The sequence below is a fragment of the Dromaius novaehollandiae genome, chromosome 1 (assembly GCF_036370855.1).
Source record: "Dromaius novaehollandiae isolate bDroNov1 chromosome 1, bDroNov1.hap1, whole genome shotgun sequence".
Lineage (NCBI taxonomy): Eukaryota > Metazoa > Chordata > Aves > Casuariiformes > Dromaiidae > Dromaius > Dromaius novaehollandiae.
This window is the reverse complement of record NC_088098.1, coordinates 210330805-210357561: the sequence shown is the minus strand read 5'-3', so window position 1 is coordinate 210357561 and position 26757 is coordinate 210330805. Positions and strand designations below refer to the sequence as shown.

At 37.5% G+C, this 26757-nt stretch overlaps 1 protein-coding gene across 3 annotated transcripts in view; it reads left to right on the top strand.

The window, feature by feature from the left end:
• The window catches only part of TMEM135 (transmembrane protein 135), a 184837-nt gene that overhangs the window by 76031 nt on the left and 82049 nt on the right, over positions 1 to 26757 (top strand). The window lies entirely within an intron of this gene.

Sequence of the window (26757 nt, the reverse complement as noted above, 5' to 3'; positions counted from 1 at the left end):
AAGAGGGCTGCACTAAATATAACTTGTATACCTGCGTTGTAGTGTTTTTTCTTTCTAATAAGAGAACAGAGAAATGAAATCCAGTCCAGTGGAAGATTAAATATTCTTGAAAAAGCACTCCGATTTTCTCTTTGCCTAAATCATAATTCAATGTTGTAATATAAGTGACTTAGAATAGGTACTTTTTTCATTGGATTTTCTGCATTAAAAATTGTAAAATCTGTAGAAATTCACATGAGGTTGAGCTTTGTTATTGGGTAGCTATAGACAGGTTACTTGGCTGTTCCTCTCCAGAAGTCAATAACTTCATGTGGCATTTGAAGGTATAAATAAATTTGAATATTACGTTGCTCATGCAGATGACGAGTGTTTGTTTCCTTCTTTTGTGTTGTTTTATGTCACATTAACATTATTCCCAACACTGCTGATTAAATGTCTCCAACATTAGGGGAAGCAGTTTATGCTTTGGTTGAGTTTCATTAAAAAATGAAAAGGTTACATTATGGAAATGAACTGATCTGGGTATTGGCACTGCTGGAAGCTACAATATCTAGGAGTTTTAATGTAGAAATTTTAGTGTTTTTTTTTCACAGCAATCTGATTTAAATAAAATTCTTAGATAACTTTATGAAAAGTCTATATAGTAGATGTAGCATTTAGTCTGGAATATAGACTGAGCACTTAGTCTGGAATCCTGGCTGTGCTCTAAAACGTTCCTTGTGCTGATGAAATTGCCTTAATTTCTCTCTTTTGAAATAAAGTAGCGTGTCCTTGTGTTTTATTTCTTTAAAGATTTTGTTTCACTTCTGCCACTGTCTGAGGTGTATAATGTGAGATTCCCTACCCTGCTATTGCCCATAGTTTTATCTTTTCTGGATATGGATTCTTTATGCTTTCTGTGTACTGCCTTTCATTCTTTTCTACAGCAGAGTTTAGTACAGTATTATCCAGTTGTGATAATTTTGAAAAATATGCAGCCCTTCCAGATTTTCTCTGTTTAGGTTTTTCAATCACGGGTACTTAATATTCTCTGTGTTAATGAGCAGGTTGCCCAGAGTGGAGGTAGGATCCCCATCCTTATAGATGCTTGGTGAACCATGTGAATTATGGAAAAGTCAAATGATTTTTTTTTTTAAATGTTATTAATGGTATCATGCAATGTAAAATACTGGTGCAATCAGAAGAATAATAACACCTTTTGTGAGCAATATTTTGGTAATTTCTGTGTCTGATGCATCTTGTTTTGAGCCAGTTGAGCTCCCTGAAATGGTAGAATATGTTTCACTTTTTTCTTCAGATATTGTTCTGTTCTTTTATCAAGTTAAACTGCCTTAAGGCTAGAGAGAACCAGAAAAACAGCAAGATAAGTGGTGAGAGGATGCAGCTGTGATCAGGAAGAAAGGAACTGGGTGAAAGTACCATCTCCCCTATTTGATTATGGTGAACTGTTATGTTGGCTTGCTGGATCTTGTGACACTGTGGCCTAGATATTTTGGTCTTCAAGATAAATGCTGTTATTGCAGAGTTAGATAATTTAGTTCTAAGAGAGACAAAGCATGTAAGTATATGAGGTTAGCTTTCTTGTATAACAAGGCAAAGGGAGAAATAAAAACACTTTTTTCTTTTTTTTTTTTTTTCTTTAATTGGGCTATATATAGGGAGGGAGGGAATTTTCTTGATGACTCAAGGAAGATGTTTTCATTAAATTCCATTGTGGAATTATATTTTATTCAGTCTGAAAATGGGGAATGACATTAATAAAATGAAATTAATTTTTCCAGAAGAAACATATAATTACTAAGAGTCATAAGTCTTTTTTTTCCTCTTCCAAGAAATTGCTGAATTTTTGCACAGTGTGTAAGTAGAAATTGAGCCAGAAAAAAGTTGAATATGAATTGAAGTTTGAGTTGACTGTATTCTGTTTGAGAAGTGTGAACTTGGCAGCGAAAATCAAAGCAGAGCAACTTGTTTATTGGAAATTCCAAACTAAGGAGGCAGCAGTCCAAATGTGCAGAAGTGTTGTTGGGCTTTCATAACAATGTTTAAAATGTAACGTCATTTAACATTTAGGAGAGGGTAAAACTATTCAAAACTAGGCAGAAAAATTAATGGAAATACTTATTTGTTATAAATACATAAACAGAGTTATTTACATTACTTTAGTCTGTCTTCACTGCTGAACAGATTAGTCGGCAAACATTTCTTCTGTGCAGACAAAACAGAGTGCATGAAGGACTAGTGTAATCCAATTGATGTCACCAGGTGTATTTATAATTTACGATGTTGAATGTCTAGAGGAAATCTTTTTCTCCTGCTTCCAACTTTTCCTCATTCCTTTGCATTCCTCTTTTCAAGTCTTCATGCATATGGATTTTTTTAATTTTTCATTTATTATCATCGAAGATGTTAAACTGGTTACACTGGTTATTTGGCTTTTACATATGGTTTGTAAATTTACTATTGAGAGTTTGGAAAATTGTGCTGCCTACAGGAATTATCAAATTTTTGATACATGATGCTAATAATTATTTAACTGCAGGATGTAGAATGTAAAGGTTCCTGAATAATTTTCTGAACAGTGGCCTTGCTTTTGCTTTGACTGAACTGTGATAGCATCCATGGGAAGTAATCAAACCCAGAAGCGTAATTCATTTTGGGGATCCAATATGTCATTTTTCTTGTCTGTTAATTATTTCTGCAGTTGCTTTGTTTTAGAAGATGGAAAGTGAGACAGAGCTATGTAGAGTTTGTTCCTTTTTGTTAGCACTTTTGCTTATTCTAAGATAATCCAAAAATTGTATGAGCAGATGTGATCACACCAAATCTGCGGCTGCACTTGTGTACAGAAGTTTTAGGGTGCATTTCATTAACTTAAAGTTTAGAATCAGAACGATAGCCATAGCAGAGAGCTATCTGTTCATGGTGCCTACACCTGACACCACCAAGTGAACTTCTTAGCCTGCTGCACAAGGAGCAGAAGCAGAAAGACAGCTGGAGATCTGCCATCGTCTGTTCCTTGGACCTCTGCCGGACAGTGAGAGCTGGCCTCTTCTTGGGCTGCGGCTGGGCTGGCTGCGGTGGTAGAGTTAGAGCTGTGGTAAAACTAGAGTGACTGCAGCCTGCCTGCTGGAGAGGATAAGAAAGGGGGTACGGGGAGGTTGGTGCTTAGGGGAGGTTGGTGCTTAGGGGTGGGCGCTTCATGCTTCCCTACCAGTTCTGCTGCTCGGCTCTGTGTCCCCTAGAACGTCGGCTGCTGTGGGCTCAGCCACCTCCAGGGAGGCTGCTGGAGGAGTAAGGATTGGCAGCAGTGGCTGAGAAGGCTGTTAGAAGCATGATAGCCATGGGCTAAGTTGATCATCTTTGACTACAGATAGAAGGAGAATTCTTCCGTAATTTGTAATTGGAAGTGACCAGCTTATTCTCCTGGCATAACAAAGTAGTGATCTGCTGAAGACAGGGAAGCATGTTGCAACAAATAAGATTTGTACGGAGCATGGAGGTACTGCATAAGGAGAAGGGATCTGATTATGGTAGCTAACTTACAGGACTCATGTTTTGTCGGCAGTCTCAGCAGAGGAGGGAGATAGAAATGCACGCAACCTCTCCAAAGAAGAAGTGGGATGATAGAGAGGATGGAACCCTTTATGGAAGAAATCCTGTGAAATGTGTGGGCTTGCATGGACTGCAGAGATAATGGGACAGGATTCCTAGAGAGCTAGGTTTATAACAGCTTGTACTGGGGGGGTGTTGGCTCATTTCTTGTAGCATCTTTATGAATTCGCAAACTGTCTTATCTCTTTTGATCCAAAAAATTCTAGGACCTCTGGGTGGAGGAATCTGGGCTAATGTCTGTGTAGTTCTTTATGTCTGTCAGAACAAAGCATTGCTGCCTCAGAACTGAAGAAGAGGAGGGCGCCATGAATTTTCGTCTTCCGTCTGAAATATTATGGTATATGCAGAACTTTCAATATGATGGAACTTCCAAAATCTTCGTGTGATGTCTTGTGTTGGGAGATTTAGTTTTGCAGGAGAAAAACTTTCAGGGGAATGTCAGAGAAAGAAAAGAGTTGGTGTGCTCCATTTTATATCTGCAACAGCAGAGATGCGACATTTTGAAGAAAAATGGAAAAGAAAGAAACCGAATCTCCAGTCTTGTAGCCTTACTGGAGAATGTCATTAATGTAGGGAATGTGTTTTGTCTGCCAGTTATACAAAAGCTGTTGACTGTGTTGTGCATGTGGGAAAACCAATCATAAAAAGGGATTTCCAGACTGTGGCCATAAGTTTCCAAGAGGTCCAGTTCCCAATAGTGGCTAGATTAAGCCATGGTGCCTCAAGAGAGAACTATCCAAAGGTCTCTAAGGCTCTGATGAAAGTAGCAATACACAAAACAAGAGGAGGCTGAATAGCGTGGTCTCTCTGCTTCCCAGACTGTTTATTTCCTGATGAATTATTGAACAGCCATGAACTACAGCATGTGTCAATTTGCTCGTTCTGGTTCCTATTCCTAGGTCAGAATTATCAGTTACGCTGTCCACAGGGAAAGATTAGGTGATCTCCAAGGAATGCCCACCCATATATGTGTGTAGCCTTTCTGTCTTGGAGGTGTACCAGCAATGTAGCCTAAGGGCAGTTGTCAAACCAGCGCCAATCCTCATAGCTAATGAGGCTGGAGCATTCTGAGCTATAAAAATGCCACTGTCAACCAAAATTGAAGTATAAATATACACAGAAATATAGAATAATTATTGTACTTTCCACCCTCAAAGGGTTTATGATCTTACAATGCAAGCCCTTTCCTAAGAGCTAAATAAGAAATTTAATTTTATGTGTTGCAATAACAATAGATATCCATGGCTGAAAATATACAGTGTTGTAAGACACTGCTTTACTTTCGTAAGTATATTTCTTGGATTTCAGAACAAAATTTTTAATTCTTTGTTCTCTGTAGAGTAAATAATATGAAGTGCAAAGCTTTATGAATTTAGCGCAGTAATCTGTAAATGGCAATTTCCATGGGTTTTTATATTCAAAGCAAATACCCAGAAAGCACTTGTGATTTAAATTTTTAGTTAAGAGTTAATCAAGGTGATGAGTGAGGATCTTTAGAATGGGGTTTATTTTATATTTGTAAGCATACATATAAGACTGAAAACAGCAATATGAAAGACTTCTTTATGCAACGGTTCTACTGTTAGTTCCGCAAAATTTGTTTTCTACGTTATTGTTTGCAGTCATGATAGATGTAAGATGACATAGCAGACATGGTACAAGTGCTGCAGGTCCACCTGTGTGACTTGGATTTAAGCTTTTTTTTAAAAAAAATCACTGGAATGATTTTTAAGGTAACATCTGTTTTGGTCCTTGTATAAGAACTTTTGTAACAATAATGCAGTTATTTCTAAATGAGTAATCTTTATATTTTTGTGATACAATGTTTGTTTGACCACCGCTGTTGAATAGTGTTCTTTCTTTAGAAATCAAAACGGTAAGTAGCTTTGGTATGTGAGAGGAAGAACATGTATTTTAGAATAATGTTATTAAGGTAATAATAAATTTTTAAAATGTTATAAAAAGCTGAAGACATTGTGAAACATTCATTTTTCTGCATTTGTGGGTTGTACTAACTTACAGCGTCCATTTGTAAATCACTGAAGTTATATTTCTAAAACAGTTGTCTGTCTTTAATCTGTATGTATGCACGCACGTACACATAGGTTCTTTTTCATTGTAAAGTTACATTTTGTGTTGATTTTAAGGTAGAACTCCCTCCTAGGAAAGGAGGGGACAATGTTGTAGTGCCGTTGCTTGCTCTAGATTCCCTGCCCTCTTTCTTAGTTCCCTGTCCCCACGTGTCCGAGCAGATTCGGGAGCAGAATCCTGGAAATTTCAACTATGTAATTAAGTTATGTGAAGAATGGCCTTGTTCTATTAACAGCAAGAACTGTAATAATTTTTTTAATGAGATTTGACTATTTCTGACTTAACCACTTGCCATTAGAGCAATTTGAAAGAGATTTTTAAAACCATGAAGAAGACATGGTAAACTGCATTCCTTTAAATGATCTCTTTTCTGCATGAAGGGATTTATTATAGACATTACTGAATTCTACACTCAATTTTTAAATTTTGGATTTTGTCACAGTGATGTTTTGATTGTATTTCTGTCCATCTTCAGAAGTACGCGTGTGTCAAGACATGAAATGCAGGAAGGCTTCCTAAATGATAACATTTTAGATTGTGAAAAGTATTGTGACTCATTTAGGATTATTTTTCATTTAAGTAAAATTGTTTTGGGCACACTGTGCTTCCTGTGATTTCAGCCCAAGGGCATACCAGGCCTAATCACTTACAGGCACATCAGAAACCGAGGGGCAACATGATACTAGACATCTGATCCCTAGCCCTCTTGCCTTCCTATCACAAAGATGTCAGTATTACCGGGGTTCAAAAGTTCTGCTCTCACAGACCAGCGGACATCTCTGCTTTCCATTCCTTTGTCTCAAATGCTTTGTTACTGTCATGTTAATATGTGAGGAAAGATGTTTTCTCAGACTTACATAAATCTTACAGCATTTAGAGACACTGTAGTTGTAGTCCTGAAGGCACTCTGCTTTCTAAGCCTGCTGTCTTTAACTACAGATGCTTTTCTTCTTGGAAGTGCTGTTCTTAAAAGGAGTCTCAATTATTCCCACTTAAATTATGTCTCCTATCAAGCTGTATTTAACATATATATAAGGAATTTGGCTTAGTTCAGTGGAGCTTAAATCTTTGAAAAGGCCATGTCATAACACTCATGGACTTTGCCTTCAAAATAAGATTGTCAGTCCCTTGGATCTTATCCTGCTCCCTTGGATCTTATCCTGTGTTTTCTTCCTCCTGGCTGAGGGTTGTTAGCGCACAGAAAAATGTGTATTTTTTTTTAATTTAGTATGTTGCAAAACAATGTCAGTTTAATTTAATGAAACAAAACCATATTTTCAGAAAATGTGGGTATAAGGTCTGAAGAGCCAGGATGTTTCAGAGTTCGTTTCTCTTATATTTTCCCACTTATTTATTTTTGAAGGGTATTACTTTGCAAAAGGATAAGGAAAGAATTGCTTCCAGGCAGATCTGAGTCACTTTTCCTCTGATGGGAGGTCACCTTTTCACTGGCCCTGAGAAAATAATCTGTACCTTGATTTTTATTTATTTATTTTTTTTTAAGAAATTTATTCAGAAAAAAGATACCCTGGATGAGTGTTCTGAAACATCAGTAGAAACTGCTTTTGCATTCGGGGCTTATATAGCTATATGTTCACATGGAGAGTTGCCCTTTACATTAGAGAAGCCTTTTTTGGAAATAGGATTGAGCCTGTCTTTTATAACTCCTTGTAAAAGGAGCAGCAAATGGATAAAACATATCCATAAGAATAGAGCTGTTTTATAGTATACCTACTTAAGGTTTAGGTTTGGAATACATGTCAGAACTATTTAAAAATAATATTGGTATCTGGAAAATCCTCCTGACAGGTCACAACGAGTAACAGTTCAAAGGTAATTTAGTTGCTGAAGGCTGGCATACCTTCGTGATATCAGGCAGTAAATTCAAAGTACATGATGCTTCCTATAAGTCTAGTGGAAACTAAAAGTTTGATCCAGCTTAATCCTTGGAGGGGAAGGGAGCACTGTAGATCCCTGGAGAGGAGAATGACCATGTTGGCTTCCAAGTTGTGTGGCTGGTTGAGTGTTGCCTTCACAGTTTATTCAGTCGTGTGAAGTTGTTACTTGTCAGCATTGCCAGATCTTTAGTCTCCAGTACCGGATTGTCCTGGATTATCCGGTGTTGAGAGGTCATTTTTAATCATGAAGAGGAAAGTAAATTTGTCTTGAAACCTCAGTTGAATGTGAAGTACTTTTCTGTCCATTTTACCTAAACATGTGCTCTGCATTTTACCTAAAGTGATTTTATATCTTATTGTCAAAAAATCATGATGAGCATTGTAAAAATTCTGATTTTCCAAATAATTTTAAAACAGAGTGGTAGGATTCATAGGTGAAGAGAACGTGGAGAATGCATACATTATACGAGTTGTATGGTGTGAATTGAAGGTAAAATTGAATGCAAATAGGATAGTGGGTACATATTCCATAATATGGAGAATTAAAACTAGAAAAAGATAAGTTTGAATATTTAGAGAACTTTTATATCTCTAATATGATTTCATTTTTTTTTTGTCTTGGAAGTCATCTGGTAGACTAATGCTTTGTACTATTGTCACTTTTTTACATTTTGTGCTATTTAGGACTTAAATGGTTGATGTACAAAAATAATGCTTATCATGATATGGTGGATTTTTTTTTCAATGCAGACTGATAATATGTGTTTATTTCATGATAATTGTATTTCCCTCTTTATTTGTGAAGTGAAATCCAAAGCTCAAATGAAAATCGAATTATGCACAGGAATATTTGTTATGTATCTCCCACCAAGATATTTCTGGGAAGCAGCTAAGTTAGGAGGCATTTACTTATATTTTAAAGATTTATCTCTTTTAAAAAAAATTCTGATATATTGCCTGTACATTCCAGATTTCTTTTCCGTCAGCAAAACCACACATGGCAAATACAGACAACAGAAAATTGTGGCCACAAAACATAGTTGAATTTAAGAAAATATATTTACTTCCGAGTCCAGTTTTTGTTTAACATGGCTTCTGGCGATCAAGAAATACAGTACTGGGAAGTACATGAAACTGTTTGTTTTGCTAAGATAATTGTTTTTCTTAATCCCTTTTTCATCAAAAAGCGGTAATTAGGGATTGTCACTTCAAATATAGACTTCTCTGTAATGTGACAGCATTCGTTTTATAAATATTCAAATTGTGGTCTCATATGTCACGGCCTTGGATTGAAACTGTCATCTTGTTTTATACTTAAAGCCTCCAAAGACAGGGCCTGGCACCTCCATTCTTCTGGTGGAGCAAAGATAATCTGCGGGGAGAGAGCTCGCTTCCATGCGTTAGGAAGGGCACAGTAGGTATTGCCGAAGATTGGTACTTGATGTATGTGTCTTTTCTCACTTCAGGATTGTTGATGCTAATGTTATGTTAAAAAATAAAGTAGAAGAAATAGGAAACTATAAAAAGCTATTTAAACTGATAAAGCTCAGAATGTGTTCACATTCCTGTATATAAGAATGCTGAATGCATGCTCAAGGTGTAATTAAGCACACACAGCAGTCGACCTTTCGCTTCTGTGCAAGTTGTTTGGCTTTTATTAGAGAAAGTCTTGCCAATGTATGAATGCACTGTTTGCCATTTTCTCTAGTATATGGCAGTAAAGATACATGTATGTCAATCTATCCATTACTTGCACTATTCACTTTGAAGAGGTGGTATTTTAGCTTCAGTGTAAATGTTGCTCGCATTCAGCGGTTACCAAGCGATGAAAATTAATTTTCTTTTAGGAAAATAATGCAAATGCAGAAAATCTTTTAAGAAATGATTAATTTGGCATTTCCTGCTTGCTCTTTAGAATTATTATTTAATTCTATTATTTAAATAGTGTCCTCCCATTTCTATGGTAGGTCTAGGGGTGGCTCATGACCCTTCTTCAGAGTCCAGTTGACGGGACAAATCAGTTTGACAAGAAACAAATACCGAGATAGATTGGAATGATTGAGGAGTGAAGAACAGTTTTGTACTTTGCATCAAAGGCTTTTTCCTCTGGTCAAGTGACTGGGGGTGGGGGGGGAAGGAAATCACTGTACCACTTCATGTCTAGTTACATATTTTTTAATGTTTTTATTCTTTTTGTTCTCCCAATTCACATTATTTTATGACCTTATCCTTACGTAAGAAATTTAAAATATCATGGATCACGCACAAACAAAAAGCTTAGTGTTTTTAAAATATTTTTAATTGCCCTGTATATAAATCGGTCGCATAAATTTAAATGCAAATTGAAATACTTTTCTTCAGTTGTCCAAGCGGAGGGTGAATATGCTGCAGTGAACAAGCAAGCTCCTTCTCTTTCCTGTTGGGTCAAAGTCTGGGGGAAAATAATGCAAAACAGTTCATATTTCCTTATTAATGAGTAACTTTAGGTTGTAATTGGCAAAGTGATAAAAAGTGAAATTGGTGAAAAGTAAGACTAGGAGGGGTTTGAGCAGAATGAATAGAATAAATAGTAACGAGGAATATTTAGCATATTGCTTGTGTATAAAGAGCTGAATTTTCAAACTTTGCGTATTGTTCTATATAGGTAAAACGAGAATAATGGCACTTCTATCATGTATAATATTTGATTAACATTATACAAAATTTAAGATTTAAGTCTTTATATAAACTTCTTTTAAGCTGTATAATAATCGAAGTACTGAATCTAGGGCAAGCACTTGCAATTAGTAAAGGCTCAGGGTTTTAGTGTCTCGGTCATGGATAGAATAATACAGAATCTTAAAAAAATTAAAAAGGGCCTGGGAAAATGCCATTTGTTTTCTCAAGTTTGCAGGGAGTTTGAGTGCTACAACTGGGAACTGATACCCAAAACAAGGCGTAATCCTAATAATGATGGAGGGAGGGAGGAGGCTCTGCAGGGTCCATCATATGGCAGGACATATTCCTCGTTGGACGACTGGTGAGAACAGCTGTGGCTCCTATGGACACCTCACTCCACTCTGTGGATATAAAATCAGTTCATCCTTAAAAGTTTTGATCTTATTTCTTCTAAATGAAAAACTTAAGAGTGATAGGCCAACCCTATGCCTATGTATAGCTTATATAGGAGAACAGCGTAGCCTCAGATGCTTGAATCTCTCTACAAATGTAAAGCAAGCCTTTGTTATGAAGAAGGTGAAGTGCCATTGTTCAGTGCTCGAGCATGTGCATTGTGGGTACGTCAAAACTCAGCAGCTGGCTGCTCCTTGAGCTGTAGGTTGGTAAAGGTATATAGTAACTGCTTGTACTGGTTTATTGTAATATTTCTACAGTTTCAAATCACTGTCTCCTCATCTCATAAAAACCTAAGTTGTTTCTCTTGACTAGTATCTTAGAGTGTGAGATAGTGACGATAGCTGAAGATCTGATCTGCTGGGAGCTGGAATATTAGCATGAATAAACTGGTGGAATGATTCTCCCGCTCTGAAGCATGAAACCAATCTGTTCCTGTCAGTTACAATTTTATGGAAACTAATTCTTTGTTGATGGAATCAGGTGAAAATATGTGGTCCTGATTAGCAAACAATATGCGCGGCCTCTTAAGCCCATGGAGAACCTTCCCCTGGATGTGTGCTTGCAGGCATGTGTGTGTGTAATTATACATCCATATGCATCGGTATGTATTGAAAATGATGGGCAGTTTTAATTTAGTAGTTCCTAAGTTTCAGAAACTGGTCTTAAACTAAACATCTCTTAAAATAGTAGTTAGTACAAATTTGTAGAAATAGAAATAGACTCAAGTAATGAGCATTTCTTGAAGTGGCACTGTTTTCTGTAGGAAATACGTATTATATAAATGACTGCCTGAATTAAATAATGACCTTTCATTTTTAAGTACCCTGCAGAGCTGCAAAAAGTGAACTTGTATCTGCAGTCTACCTAATAGACTGCTCACCACATCACCCCATGCAATTAAGCATAAGTGATTTTTCTGCTCAAGACAGGCTCAAGACTGATTTAGCAATGAAACTTAATTACTTCTAGCCCTTAGAGAAAATGCCCCAACGAGGCTGAGGTTGTTGGCAGGGCAATGTGGGAAAGCTGTTGCTGAAACTCCCTTCCCCATTCCTGATTTTCTTTTAGCAGTGCTTAGCAGTGTTAACCTTCAATTAAGCAACTATTTCCCCCCCCCCCCCCAAAAAAAAGTGCTTTCTGTTATTTCTTCTTTTTTTCATGACTAAAGGCAAAGGAAAAGATAAAACTTAGCAGCTTCTTAAAAGCAAGTGATAGTTAAACTATTTCAGTGTATAGGTGAAGTTCTGTGCTACTGAAAAATAAAACTTAAAAATTAATTCTCAAATGCCTGAAAGTGTAAGGTCACCACTCTGGCCATAGAAATCTGAGGCTAAAACCTAAAGCCTGGGGGCATTTGTGCTTCTTCACAATTTAGTGTGTTACAGTTAAACAGGTTTTTAATTCTCTGCTCAGGTTATAGGAAAAAAAGATAAAGGAACTAAAATAAAAAGAAATCATTTCAGTCATATAAATAATCTAGTTTGTACTTGGAATAAAATTGCTTCATTTGAGTTTTTAGGAATGTGTTATTTAAAGGAAACAGGAACTTCAATTTTGAGACTCCAAGGAATACATCTGGAAAAACAATTCAGGAGGACATATGGCATCAATTGGCTTGTATTTTCCTATATGGAGGTTTTGATTGCAATGAAACTATTCGTTAATTATGCAGAATTAAAAATGTAAATACTGTATTGTTGTTGATTTATATACCCTTGTGGTACACCGAGTTCAGGAAGAAATGTGGATGTTGAGGAAGAGCAAAGAAAATGAACTTTTCTGTTTGCCTGCTGTGATGATTTGCTTTACTTTTACAGTATATTTTCCCCTTGAAAGACTTTGACTCCCTTACTCTTATCTCTTTATGTGGATAAATCTCTCATTCACCTCTGTGGGAATTTTCATTTACAAAGAGAAGCAATATTGCAGTTGCAACTTGTTGAATATAATCGCCTTCTCAGTTGTACTCAGTCTAGTTCTTGCTAACAGTTATGGACGTGTTTATCCGTGGAAATATTCATAGTAACAAAATTAAGCATGTTCCTGAATATTTGGAAGAGTGTGCAGCATAAGACTCTCATTCCCAAAGGCACATTTAGCACATGCTCTAGTGCTTTACTCAGTACAGAGTGAATTTAAGTATGAATATCTGTCCGCTTGATTTCAACAGTATTTAACCACATAGATGACTTAAACTTTTTGCTTGACAGGAAATAATTTGAGCGTGTATTTCAGTGTGGGGTTTTTTCTTGGTTTGTTTGTTTTGGTTTTGTTGTGTTTTAATTGTGGCTTTGAAGGACTTGGAATTACCCCTATCTTTAGGGAAATATTATCATTCTTAGAAATAAAAATGGTATATTTGTGGTATTTCTCATTACAATGAAAAGAAGAACATCTGATATCTTTGTAGTAAACAACCATTTTAAAGGTTTCACCTTTAGATGAGTAAGTACATCTTTCAATAATGTGGTTTATAGATTGGCTTGTATCACCACCAGTCAACCGGAGTTGTTTAGTCTGTCCCTTTATAAGACTATTTTCAGTTGTACATACTTCTACCAGCTTTGAACTGCTCAGGATGAAATTTTCGGAAAGAAATGAGGCCACAGTCCCTCAAATAAGTTTCTTCGCTTTGTGGTCTTGATTCACCTCTTTTCATGAATGAGGCTGAGGTCTTTTTAGGGGGAAAAAAAAAAAAACACACTGTGAGACTTAATTAAAGACACATGTACTCAGAGAACTCAATTAGAGGCACCAGCAACTTGTGTCAAGAGCCACACAACCTTAATAAGGGATGATTCCTGCTCCAAACAGTTAACTACCTAAATAAATCTGAAAAAAGGGTTGAAAAATGTAGTATTAACATCCCCATGGGAGATGTGGATAAATAAGCGACTAACTCAGCCATACATGTAAAAGTGGATAGTAGACTTCTGTTCTCAACTGTTCAGCTGTATGGGCAAAATGGCACTGATTGTTTTTACAGTAGGTCATACAGTAACTTTATTTAATTCTCTTCATAACCTAGCAGGGTTACGTGCAGTGAAAGAGCACTGGGCTTGATAAACACAAGAAGTCTCTTGCAGTTTTTGGTTCCAGTGCACTTGGCTTCCTATGGCTTAGCTATCTCCAGTCTTTGAAACCATGCAATGGTGAGATAGCGCTCAGACCAGTCCTATAAATGTCATGCTATGAATTTTGTGACAAATAATATCGTTGGGATGTTAGATAAATCATATCACTTTACCTGCTTCCCAAATTTCATTGAAACTTGGAAACTGAGCTTCATTCTGTAGAAGAAAAGCCTGGTGCTGTATCTGCTGTTTACTTGGCTAATGCTAACAGCATTGCTGTCCCCTTTCATACGTGATCTAAGTGTTTGTAAGATCAGTGGGAGATGAACTGTTTTATTTACAAAGCTCCTCTCTGGTTTTATAATTTTATAAGACAGGCTCTTTGACTCCCATATATGTGTTGGGTTTTACTTCTGCATTAACTTGTTTGTAAGAGGGGTTCAACAGTTATTTTTAACTTACTGAATTTACTCCATCTCAGCTGTGTCATTTAGACTTTGCACAATGGAAGTGAACAGAGACAGATGTGGAAATATTTGTTTTCAGTAACTGTATTTTGTACACAATGTATTCCTTTCCCGTGAAAGAAATTTCTTACAGCTCTTTGGACTTTGTGTAGATTCAGGAGAAGAACTTAGTTAAAATTTCCCGTGTCATCTGTGTGCCCTTGAACCCGATTCATTTACTTCACAAAGACTGTGCAAGAGAACTTCAGTGGGTCCCATTTTCCAGAAGGTTTAGAACATCATGAGAAAAGTGCTTTGAATTCCAGAAGTTTGGAAGTGCATACATATGTTTAATAAAACCTATGTTAAAAAAAAAACAAACCTCTTTTAAGTTGCTGAAACTCGGAGCATTCCTGTTGCAAATTTTTGTAATCAGATCTGACCGTGGAACAGTTTATCAGAACTAAAGAAAGTGTCCTTCATTTATTTTTATTTGAGTGGTAGGGATGGAATGTAAATGAAAGAGATTGAGTGAATATGACAAACATGGAAACCTATATTAATCAAAGTCTTGCAGTTCATTCTCTTGTTTCATCTCAGATAGAAAAGAGCCATTCAGAAGTCACAGCTGATAAACGATATGGCCTAGTACAGGCAGCGCTTATCAAGAAATGATTTGAGTGTGTATAGTTAGTTGGTTAAATAACTGTATTGCAAGCATGTCTTTCCAACAGTTAACTGTATTGTGGAAATGTCTTATATTAAGATTTTTTTTACATTTGGGTGTTTTTGTAGTTTCAAGTGGTCGTGCTCAGACCTGTACTTGTACCCCTTAGCAGGGAGAAACCCTGCTGTGTCTCTGTGGGTGGTCAGGCAGAGTCTTGCAGTCATGAAATCTCCATCCCTGACTTTCAGTAGCTTGGTCACTGCAAGGACCTGGCGTCTTTGGTTCTTGTCCTCCTTTTTATTCTCCAATATTTCAACTTTTTTTTTTTAAGGTTCTGTCAAGAACATGCCTTTCCTTATGATGAATGCAAACACTCCAGCAGATTGGCGCTTTTGTAGCGTTAGGACAAGAGTGGGCGCTGTGGGCAGAGAGGGATGGTGCGGGAGCACAAGGCTTGCGCCTTGCGGCGCAAGGAAGGGGGACTCTTTGAACTGATCTAACCACCAAACTGATACCAGGAAAAGACGCCGGGAAAGAGTGTCTGCTCTGTGAGTTATAGCTCGTTTTCTGTGCTGTCTGCTATTGTGATGTCTCCAGTCCCACAGTGCTGAATGTGGATGTTTCCTTGAGTAGAGGTTCTAGGTAGAAGCTAAAAGTAGACAAAGCTGCTGTTCTCGCTGGAATGCCTAATTCAGCCATTTTCCAAGTATAGATGAGTGTTCAGATTTGTCTGTATTAGTTTCCTCAGGGTATCTTAAGGAATTTTATTCAACATCTTGTAAGAAAAATTAATTGTGTTTTCTCTCTGAAATTGTTATCTAGCATTATATTAAATATTTGAAAATACACATATTAAACTTTTGTATATATACTAGCGAACCACAGTTAAATGAATTTTTTCTTTGACCTATTCCTGCATTGTCGGCTTACAGGTTATAGTATCAAAATACTGTGGTAAATCACTTCGTAATTAAGTTTTGTGTTGATATATCAGTGATTTGAAATTCCTTTGGCTAGCCCCACCGCAACCACCTTTGAAGATAAGACCTGATTTGTAATATTTTCTTCTATTCTAGAGTAGTTTCTGCTCAGGTGACCTAACAAGCAGATAAAACCAGTGCCATCATTATGAGGTACAGAAAAGATCTAAGGATTTTATTTTAGATACTCCTTCACTGTTTCTTTTTCTATAGAATTGGCAGGGTGACACAGTTGAGGTCAGAAGGGACCTCTGGAGATCTTTAGTCCAACCTCCTGCTCAAGCAGGGTCACCTAGAGCACATTCCCCAGGATTGTGTCCAGACAGCTCCTGACTTTTATCTCAGAATTGAAGAACCATTTTCAAGACAGAACTGAATTAAATTCTAAAATATTTCTGAGGAAACACTTTTTAAAATTTGCTTAATCTTGGCTATTTTGTTTGGATTTATTTACGCTTAAAAGCAGAAGATCCTTAGAGTCAGTTTCATTTAGACTTTTAATATTAAATCTGCTAGTTTTATGCCCTTTTTTTCTGTTTTCTTATGGCATGTCTGTGTTGTGAGTTTGGGTTTTGTTTTAAGAAATGAAATGGTAATAATGTTCTGTGACTTCTCCCAGAACAATATTTTTGAATGTGTTTCTCCCTTGTGATGTGCCACAGTATTACCAGTTCTGAAGAAGTGTTTCATTGCCCCAGTAGTGAAGTATATGTTCTTCAAATAGTTCTTCCGTGCTACCAGGAGCTCTGGAAGCAATCTCAGAGTTGCTTTGATGTTATAATATTTGTACGTGGTTATACCAAGTTAAGGACCTTGGCTTTACTTTCTACTTTTTGCAATTTTTACTGAACCTCTTTAAAACAAAGCAACACAAACAAAACCCCCAACATGTTGTTTTTCACAAAAGCAAGGCAGCTTGTAATTAGGGTCGGAAGGGACTTTCAATGGGTGTACTAATTTATTCCTCTTCCCTGTCTTGACAGTTTTAATTATTCCTAGCTCCATTCGTGATGGAGCAGTGGTAAAACTGTTCTTGCCATTTTGTTTCATTTTCTGTAAGACATACTAGTGAAGTATTCTTCATCATGTAGCTTGTATTTTACTTCATTGTATATAAGTCATTCAGACATTTTCTTTGGATCTGGTGGGTCTTCTTTCAATTCATTTGTGGTTATACTGGCAGCAGTTTAGAGGGTTTATGTCAATTTTACTGAGTGCAATACTTCCCCTTTATGTTGTCCTGTAACTTCCCATCTAACATGTTGGAAAAAAAACAAAAAAAAACCCTAAAATTTTCTCCCTCTTCTAATATTTTTTTTTTGATTCCTTACATTTTTTTTTCTTAACCTAAACTAACTCAACACGGTGAAATTTTCTACGTTAGCTTCATCAAGGTCGTCATCATCATTTCTTTTTTCCCTTTTGCTTCAGGAAGTTCATCTTTTTATCAGTCTTAGTCTAAGAAGTGAGATTACGTAAAGACCAAACCCAACTGAAACCACCCACTTTTCTAGTTGCCAGAACAACTGTACTCCCTTTCTGCCTCCCTGTGAACCTTGTGCCGCCTTTAGGGTTTCACACGTTACAAGGGCTATGCTGTTGTAGCCTACTCGCTCCTTTATGATTCGTGTTATCTGATGAATAATGTCTGTTGGTTTTCTGGTCTACTCAGTTATCGCTGAAAGCATGTGAAAAGCAGCTGATTATCAATTTTGCTTTTTCCAGGGATTCTGAATATCGTAATTCCCCAGTAGAGTTTGGTTTAGGAAAAGTGACAGGGAGGTAGAGCAAAGGAGAGCAAGATTCCTGGCTAAAAAAATCCTGGGTGGGTAAGTGGGGAAGAAATCTGTACAATGGGGAACAAAGCAGGGTAGTCCATTGGTCAGCATAGTTGAGATATTGTGTTGAGTCTACATGAACTTGTCTCACATTAAGCAGCGTTTTTATTCTGAGCCACATCTTCTCTGGAGCAGCTGCCACCAGCTGTGCAGAAGCACAGCAGCGCAGGTGAGTGCGCAAAGCCACAGGCTCACATGCGTTCTGGACCCACCTGGAGCTGCAGATGCTGTGAAACAGGCTGCCTCGTACTTGAAAGCTCTGCTGCTACATAAGATTAGAGGGGAAAAATTACAAAAGTTTATCTGAAGATACCCATTTGCTCAAAGAAGTGCCATTTTGGTGTTCAGACCCTCCGCCACAGCCTAATACAACATGTGGTTGCACTTCAAGTACTGCAGGAGAGAACACCTGAAAGACAGAAGTTTATGATTTATATTTGAAACCTTTTTTTGAACTCAAACAATATAGTATTATTTTCCCATTGGTTTACATTTGAAATATCTTCATAACACTGAAAGCTAATTTTTTTTCTTTTAAATAGCCCAGGCACTACAGAAGGTTGAGTACTTCCCAGTGCTGGAAACAAAGTAGTTTTCTAAGCCTACGCTGAAAATTTATAGCTCTTGCTTTTACTTTACTTGATCCCTGCCCTCTGCATAAATCCCTTTATCTGTTTGCTGACAGTATCTTCTTTATTCATCTGTTCTTCAAAGAAAATAAGTAAGGGTCTTAGTTGCTCATTCTTTGAACAATATGTTGCATTTCTTTGAATATTTCTTTTGTCTTCAAAAGGGGCTGTAACTGATGCTGAGTTAGGTAATCTAAAGTGTTAAAGCTATTAATGCTTCTCATGCAAAGTATTTTTTTCTGTTATTTTGTGACAGGATCATTTTCTTTGTCTGAATAAATGTCCTACAGTATTATTTGTAAGATGTTTATTAGAAGAAGGCTTTTGTGAGCCCAATAGTTCGTTTCTTCACCAAAACTATTATATTTATTTTCAAACTTTCAGCCAAATGTCTATAGCAGGACTGATCTATTAAAGCACTGTCCAGAGAAAAAACTTTGTACATAATGGTGGTGTAATTCTACAAGGTTTTTCTGTAATTTGATAGCTAAAAATATCAGTCTGTGTTTTACCCTGATGCATACTTGCTTGAGTATGTGTAATCTGAGCTGTGCGTCTGAGTTTCAGCTGTACCAGGTCATGTGCTGCCTGTCCTGCTCTGTGCTTGTTTTGTCTCAGTTGTTTTCACTTTTGTAATGATTCCCTGTGGTCCGTGAACATTAAGGTCTGTGTGAGGTCAACCATACCTTGCAAACAGCGGCCATAGTGCAAATAATGATGGATATGGGAGGGTCGCATGGTGTTTCCTGTATGTTATCTATAGGGCAGTGGTTTGTGAGCTGTCTGCAAGGATGCACATAGTTCAGGTTGTTTCTGGGTTCAGATGTGAGTCCCCGAATAGTCTCCCCTTCCCGACGTCCTTTTGTTTGCCATTGTTCGAATGCTTCCGGTGGAAGGAGCGTGCTTGGGCGATGCTCTCGCGCAGGTTTTGCCTTTTTCGGGTTTGGCAGATGTTTTGTTTCAGTGTTTTTCATGGATGTAGCTTAACAAAGCTGTTTCTGTTTAACCACCACCTGAACTCAATGGTGCGAAAAGGAAACTGGTCCAGCTAAGGGATAATTTCTGTCATTAGTGACCACTGAGAGCCCGTAGAGAGAAGACAAAATATTTTCTTTAGGGGTTTGAAGAAGAAGAGATGACTGGGGTGAAAACACCTTTTGGAAAGTAGGGAGTAATGTATAGACGTGGGTGGTTGTGAGCTCAGAGGGTATTCTGTCTCCTTGAGCCTGTGTTAAGTAACAAAAATTATTTGTAACAAAGTGGTAAAAGGTAGTAGGAAAACATTTCCTGTTCAGAATAACAACAACACTCTCTCTTCTTCAGAAGCCCCTTCTAAAATGTAAAATCAAAGGCTTCTGCTGATGCTCTGATGATCACAGCTTGCTGGTACTTACGAACGATGGAAAGTAAGGAGCTCGTGGACTCACCGTGATAGCTTTGGCCTGTGCGAATGGCAGTGCTGGTGGCCGTGGCGTGAGGCCGTGGTGAGTTCCTATGGCATCTAGTATGGAAACAGAATACACGGGAAATCTTGTTAGTTTTCCTGAATTTCAGAGGAATGGCTAAAATTCCTGGGAGTCATGGTGTAACTGATTTCTTAAAGGTGTCAGGAATATTTGTGGAAACCCTTCTGTAAATATGGAAAAATTAAATTTGGTGAGTTTATCTATAATGTCTTTTCTATCTCGGGTGTCTTTGTTATTGAGAAATGTTAGCAGACAGTTTTCGTTTCAGGATATTTTCACTGAGATTTCTGCTTTTGTTTATTTGATTCCTACTTGGCCTTCATTAGGATAAAAAAAAATCATCTTCAGTACGTGAGTGAGACCATAATTTTATGCACTTTGACATTTTACAGAATAGGATGTGCAGTTGGACTGTGTTTTACAGGAAAGTTGTCTGAGAATTGACAGGAAACAGACCAGAAATGTAATTATGCAAACACTGCTGACTTTTGAGAAGAGTTTCCGGTGATAACAGGATTTAAACTAAAAACAGTTTAATTCCAATTATCATGCTAAAATTTTCAGGAAAGAAAACTTAGCTTTACTTTTCATTTGTCCAGACTTGAGTTTGTTAACCCATTGATACAGTAGCATAGTGAACTGTGACATTTTGTTTTCATAATTAATGATACCTTAGTGCTAAATCTGAGTTTTGCCTAAAAAGAAATTCTTTTACAACAGAAGAGCATGGGAAGGCCAGTTTACTTAGAAACTTACTGTTGAAAAGACAGGATTCTGGCTTTGTTGCATTGCAAAGAGCTGTGTACCAAACTTAGGACAGACTAATTATTTTTTTGATTAAGTGGCATCAGGCTGATGGGAACAAACTAAAACATAGCTTAGCTGAGTAGGGGACTGGCTTCACAAACTGTTCTTAATACTGTTTTTGCAGACTGTCTAGGACTAGCTGGGAGATGAAAAGATGTTTTCAGCTGGTCATCTCTGTATGCAAGGATGTTTGGCTGGTTTGGTCTGTATTACAATCATCGGTAGTCTTTGATGTTTAAATAGTATTTTCTTAGCCTAATCCCATTTTGAATTCCGTTTTACTTCATTAGTTAACAGAAATTAAACAGATTGAAGAGGGTTAGTCTGATGAGGTGGTCTCAACTCCAGTGGGGAGAAACAGAGATGATAAGGCCTGTGTTTGTGGCCTTAAAAAGGCATTTATGTCCTTGAGAGTAGAAACTTTTAAAGTGAATTCTGAGATTCAGTGGAGTTAATCTGTTCACCCACATCACCCTGGGAAATTTAGAATTTCTCAGGGATAGGTTAGAAAATTTTAGTTTAACGGAGCAAATATTTCACGATCAGCTATGGGTCCACTTTACCTTTTTGGGCTTACTCCTTTCCAGGTTTCTATCTGGTAATCAAAAAGCCTTGTAACTACTGTTATGCAAAGAGATCATGCAGTCTTCTGTACTGTACATGTGCTGTGGAGCTGGAAGATACAGAATCAGATTAGGTTTTCTGAAACAGTGCTGTGTGGAGCCCAATAATTTACACTAGATAAAGCTCAGTGTCTGTGTTTGGTTCATAGCAATACTTAATGAGACAGTTCAAAAGGAAAGTGAATGTAGTCTGGGAAGCGTAAAGGAATTGGTTGAGCTCTTTGCTGTTGTATTTGAAGATGTTTGTGTTAAATCAGCTCATTTTACACTGTTCAGCGTATTGAGTGATTCCAGGTTGCGTTCTTCTTGCCTTCATTTTTTCTCATTATCATGAAAAGTCTTTTTAGACTTAGTACACTTGACTAGAAATTGTTCACCCATTGGTATAGCCCAAATTGAACAGGTCTTTTCAATGTAAATACTTTTGATGTGGTTTACCAGTCAAGCTAATACGAGGTAGGCTCTGGTGGCATTTAGGAGTAATTAAATGCTAAGAAGTACTTCCGAGTCCTTTTCCGTTTGCGTGGTTACATTCTGACTTGATAGAAATGGTTTCATCTTTGTTGTAGCTGACTTGCTGACCTGTGCAAGACTCAGTTTTCCAGTCCCTTATCGTAAAACCCAGTTATTCATCCAACCTCTGCCAGGTTCAAAATGATTATCTGGGTGAACTCATCACCCTCATGGGCCCAGTGAAGAAGCTTAGGAATAGAAGCTCCTCTGTAGGCTTTGTCCAGATTTGAGACTCCAGCATCTCAGACTGAACAGCTTCAGGATGGATGTGTGAGCGTTCAGGCAGAGAGATCAAGTTTGTGGTATAATCTCTGCATGGTCAAGGACTCATGGTCAAGAACTCACTAAACCTGACTGCATGGTTGATTGTGTAGTCAATTATAAATGCAGATAATCTACTGCAAATTATTCTGTCATGTTCCCAGTAGATTTTTTTTTTTTTTTTTTTTTTGGTGGCAGGAGTATCCTCTTAGTAGTGGGTGCTCTCTGCAGTTATATCAGTGGATTACACAGGTGTTTTAGAAAAATCAGCTTTTAATTCTCAAGGAACAGACTGGTAAAATGTGGTAGAGCAGGGAAATCTCTGTTCCTCTCTCCTCCCTCTTTCCCATCCCCACCTTTTCCTGCTGGTCTCAGTCCACTGTATGGCTGCGACTTGTCATTGGGGACTTCACCCAATGCCACAAGCTGCAGTGCAAGATGTCATTTAAGGGGCTGGGACAACTCTTCTTCTGGCAGTCCTTCCCGTTACAGTTCCTCAAGCAGAGAGGCTTTGCAGGTAGCTCAAATTCTTGGGGAAGGACAAGGGGCAAGAGGGGTAGAGGTGCAGAACAGCTGAAAAGATGCAGAGCACAATAGGGCCCTGGCTTAAATTTATGGAAATTGCAGTCGTTTTTGTAATCTTGTTGCATAATTTTGATATCATTTGATATTTTCTGCTGTAAGAGTTGGGATATTGCTGTGGTATTAGTGCAATAGAGTAAAGCCTAAACATCTGTTAAGTTCTGTACCAGCTTTCAAACATTCAAGGGAATATTTAAGTTCAATCACAGAAAGACATAATCTTATATTAACCTTATTTCATGTTAATTTGGTTGATTTAATTTATTTTTTTCTGTACTGTGAGAAGAATAACATTGGCAGAAGGAATGAAAATTACTCTGGCTCCTCTGTAGTAGTCTCTGCTAGTGCCAAGGCTTTTTCCTGAATGTATAGCTTACATGTTAAGAAGTGGGCATCAAATCCAACATTTAAATGGTACTTGGTAAAATGAACAAGAAAATGTTAAAACAGTTGGGAGAAAGAGATGTATAACTTTATGTAAACAATTTATCCTAATGTAGTTGCAATGAAGTTCTATAATACAAGAAAAATGTATATTCTTTTACACTGTTGTGCATATTGTTGTGTGTGTTGTTTTAAGAGCATATTAATGAGTGTTTCAGTAAAGCACCATTGTTTTTCCCCCGATGTCTGTATCGATTTTGAGTTTCGTTTTAATAGCTCTAAGAATCTTAAAGCTTAATAAAAACTTAAGAAAAGACATTGTGAATGTAGCCAGAGTGGTTTCACATACTGCTTCTCTTGGCTGCCGATTGATATCTTCTCTTCCCCCTTGCTCCCAAGTAGGAGATGGTTAAAAGGACCAAGCGAGAGCTCTTCCAAGCAAAATTAGTCGGTTTATTTTAAATAGCCGCCACCGGCGGGGGGGGCTTAGCTGGCGCTCTGCGGCGGGGCGAGGAGGGGAGAAGTGGTCACCTCCAGCGGCAGGGCAGAGCAGACAGCTAGAGCTGCTTCAGCTCGCCGAGGTCCTTTCCGAGAACTTGGAAATATGTACGCCAGCCCAAGAAACTTCAATGCAGAGTAACTCCGTTGCAGCACGGACTTGTTCATTCAGCAGATAATCTCTGCTTTCACCTGCTTCCAAATAGTCCTGATTTACATAAAAGTCTTGCCTAGTGTGGTCGTATGTAATGGTAATCATTAAGAGCCCTTATTACCCTGCGGAGTTAATTGTATCGTATGATGACAACTAGTGTCAGCTGTGCATTAGGAGGCTCCCATCTCAGGAAATGTGAGAGGGATGTTAGGCCTGTGCTTCGCATGCTATTGCCCCTTCCTCATATTCTCAGGAGGCTCTTACTTGCAAAGAGATGCTTATAGTTCATAGTATTAATGAAAACCCTGCCAAAGTAGTAGATAGCTACAAAGCTGCTAATGTTAAATGACAAAAATACATGTTGCCAGAAGAGTAAACCTATTACTTCATTAATTTATTTTGTTGAATATTGATATGAGTATAAAATACATGAATCCTTCTGGGTTTATTCATGTATATGATTGCTTGTGTAATGCATGCTGTATATGTACACTTTATAAATACAGTAACTATAATTAATTTAAAATATATTTTTTAATTAGTAAACACCAAAGTATCACTATTTCCAAAATCCAGATAAAAAAGGAAATAAAAATTGTAGTGATTAAATTATTACATTTTATACTTGGTATTACTTATTTGACTGTTGCAACATGCTTCTGTCCACATATACACAAAACCCTGAGATGTTAGAGATCATCTCTCACAGTAAATGGGAATGCTTTATCTAAGATTAATTCTTCCTCAAGCGTAACCTGGACACCAGCTTTTCAGAAAGTGTTATCTCATGCTACATATTGGGCCTATTTATATATAAATAAAATTCATCAGAGGGGTTGCTAGTTTTACATGGTTTTTAAGAAAAGAAATCCACACAGTTTCTAAGCACATTCTTTAATGTGCATCTCTTTTAGCTGCAGCACGGGCTTACTCCCGTCCTTCCTGCTGCTCCATTTTTACCAGCAAAACAGAAAGAACGGCTGCGGGTTCAGGCGCGTGCGTCAGGAAACTGTTCAGCGTGCAGTGATGTGTCCTGTCCCATTTGCTGTGTCTGCCAGCCAAGAATTCCCCTAAAGATACAAGGAACTTGATTCTTGAGTCTTAATTTTCATTTCTTGAATTTTTAAGTATTAAAGTACATAGTCTTTTTTTTTTTCCCTGGGAATTTGTGATCCCAGGTGGGTGGTCCTCTGTGATATTCTTTGCGTTATTATATCCATAACTTCCAATATACATTTTTATTTGCTGATTGTAAACTTTCTTATTAATATCCTTTTCTCACTGAGGAACCCCCCCCCCCCTAAAATACTGTGAAATTTAAGTGGTTATTAAAGAACTAACATATGAAGTAAGTAGATGTCTAGCTTTCCAGGAGAAGGTGGGTTATTTGGGTTTTTTGGGTTTTTTTTTTGTGCTTTCTTTTTTACATAGCATATGGACGTACTTGATGTTATCTACTCCAACTTTGAAAAAATCATCATACTGATTTTAATACTATTATCAGAGTGGACTTTTGAAGTGTCTTTATATAACAGTTTGCAAAAAGTTGTAGTTTTCGGAACACTGGGCTCCAGTCTGCTGCTTTTTTTTGCTTTTTTTTTTCCTTTTTTTTCCCTTTTATGATATTTTTGAGATGGTGAGATGGGAAGCTATCAGTTTCATTTACATGATGATACCACAACATTTTTGGCATTGACTGGAATTAATCTTCATTTACATATGTCCACCTCCAGTTGCCCACTTACCTAAACCTTCTGAAGTCCTTGCAACTAACTTGCTGTAAGTTTGAGCAGTCTAAAATTTCTAGTTAAGTTTAAATTTGTCAATTTACTCTTTTAAGACATATTCAATAATTAAAAATAATGCCTAGGCTGTTTTAATATTGGAAGAGCTTAGACTGTTTTAATACTGGAAAAAAATACTTGGTAAATTACTGTTAATTTCTGCCTGGAATGAAAATACATTTTTTTTCTACTCCTTTAAACATATGCATTTGCCAGTTTTTAGTGCTTATCAGAATTGCATCTGATTCTGAGATAATTCATACTTTTCATCACTATGAATTGTTACTAGATACAGTGGCTTTCATGACACTACTTTGCACAGAATATTGTACTTGGTGTATTATTTTTATACATGTGCTTTGCAGTAATGAAAACATTTCAACACCCGTAAACTTTTAAAGACAAATATTTATTGCAGTTCCTTTTTGGATACTCAGGTAATGTCAAACCTTGTAATTCTTCAGTGATTATGAGCTCCAGGATAAATAAAAGCAAGCAAAAATCCTCACGGTGGAAATGAAGTCCTGGATGATACCTGTAACATGAGCTATGGAGTTACGTTCAGAAGTCTAATATGAGACATCTGCACAGACTGCTGAGAAAATTTATTGGTTTTTTAGTATTTGCTACATTTGTAATGTTCTCATAGGATAAGTAACCAGATTTAAACTTCAGCTTACATATGGATTTAATATTTAGAGATGTTAGCATTTTCGTTGTATACATTTGTAACATCATATTTAAAGTAGATCTCCAGTCATACCATTTAAAAGTATCTTGATTTGAATAGTGCACAACTCCTCACATTTATCATCAAAGCTGCACAGCTATGAGGTTCACACCGTGCTGCTCAAACCGACTGCAGTGCTAGGCGTTTGCAGCATGTAGCTGGCTCTGATTTGGCCTCCGCGTGGTTTGCGCTGGTTGAGGCCAGCATGACCCCAGCTGCCTGTGCCTGCCCCGTTCAGCCTTGGGTGCAGGGGAAAGTTGCCGTCAGATGGATGGGTTCTGCGCTTCGCTTCCCTGTGCAGCTCTGTGCCAGCGGAAGACACGTGGTAGCAATCAGCAAATAAAGGTGCCAGCAGGGAGGAGCACTCACTGCAGGAGTTGACATTGTCTGAAAGTAATTCATGAAACTGTGACCTGGACCGAGAGCCTGGCCTACTGACGAAGCTGTGCTGTGCAGCAAGAAGTGTAGCCATCAGGAAGAACTCATTCGTTTGCACTAGTATTGCAGTGACCCAACCGTAGAGTTTAGATGTAGATTTAAAATGCAGTTTTTAAATTTGATTCAGCATGGTTCGGCTGTATAATACGAAACACTTGCGTGCGTTGT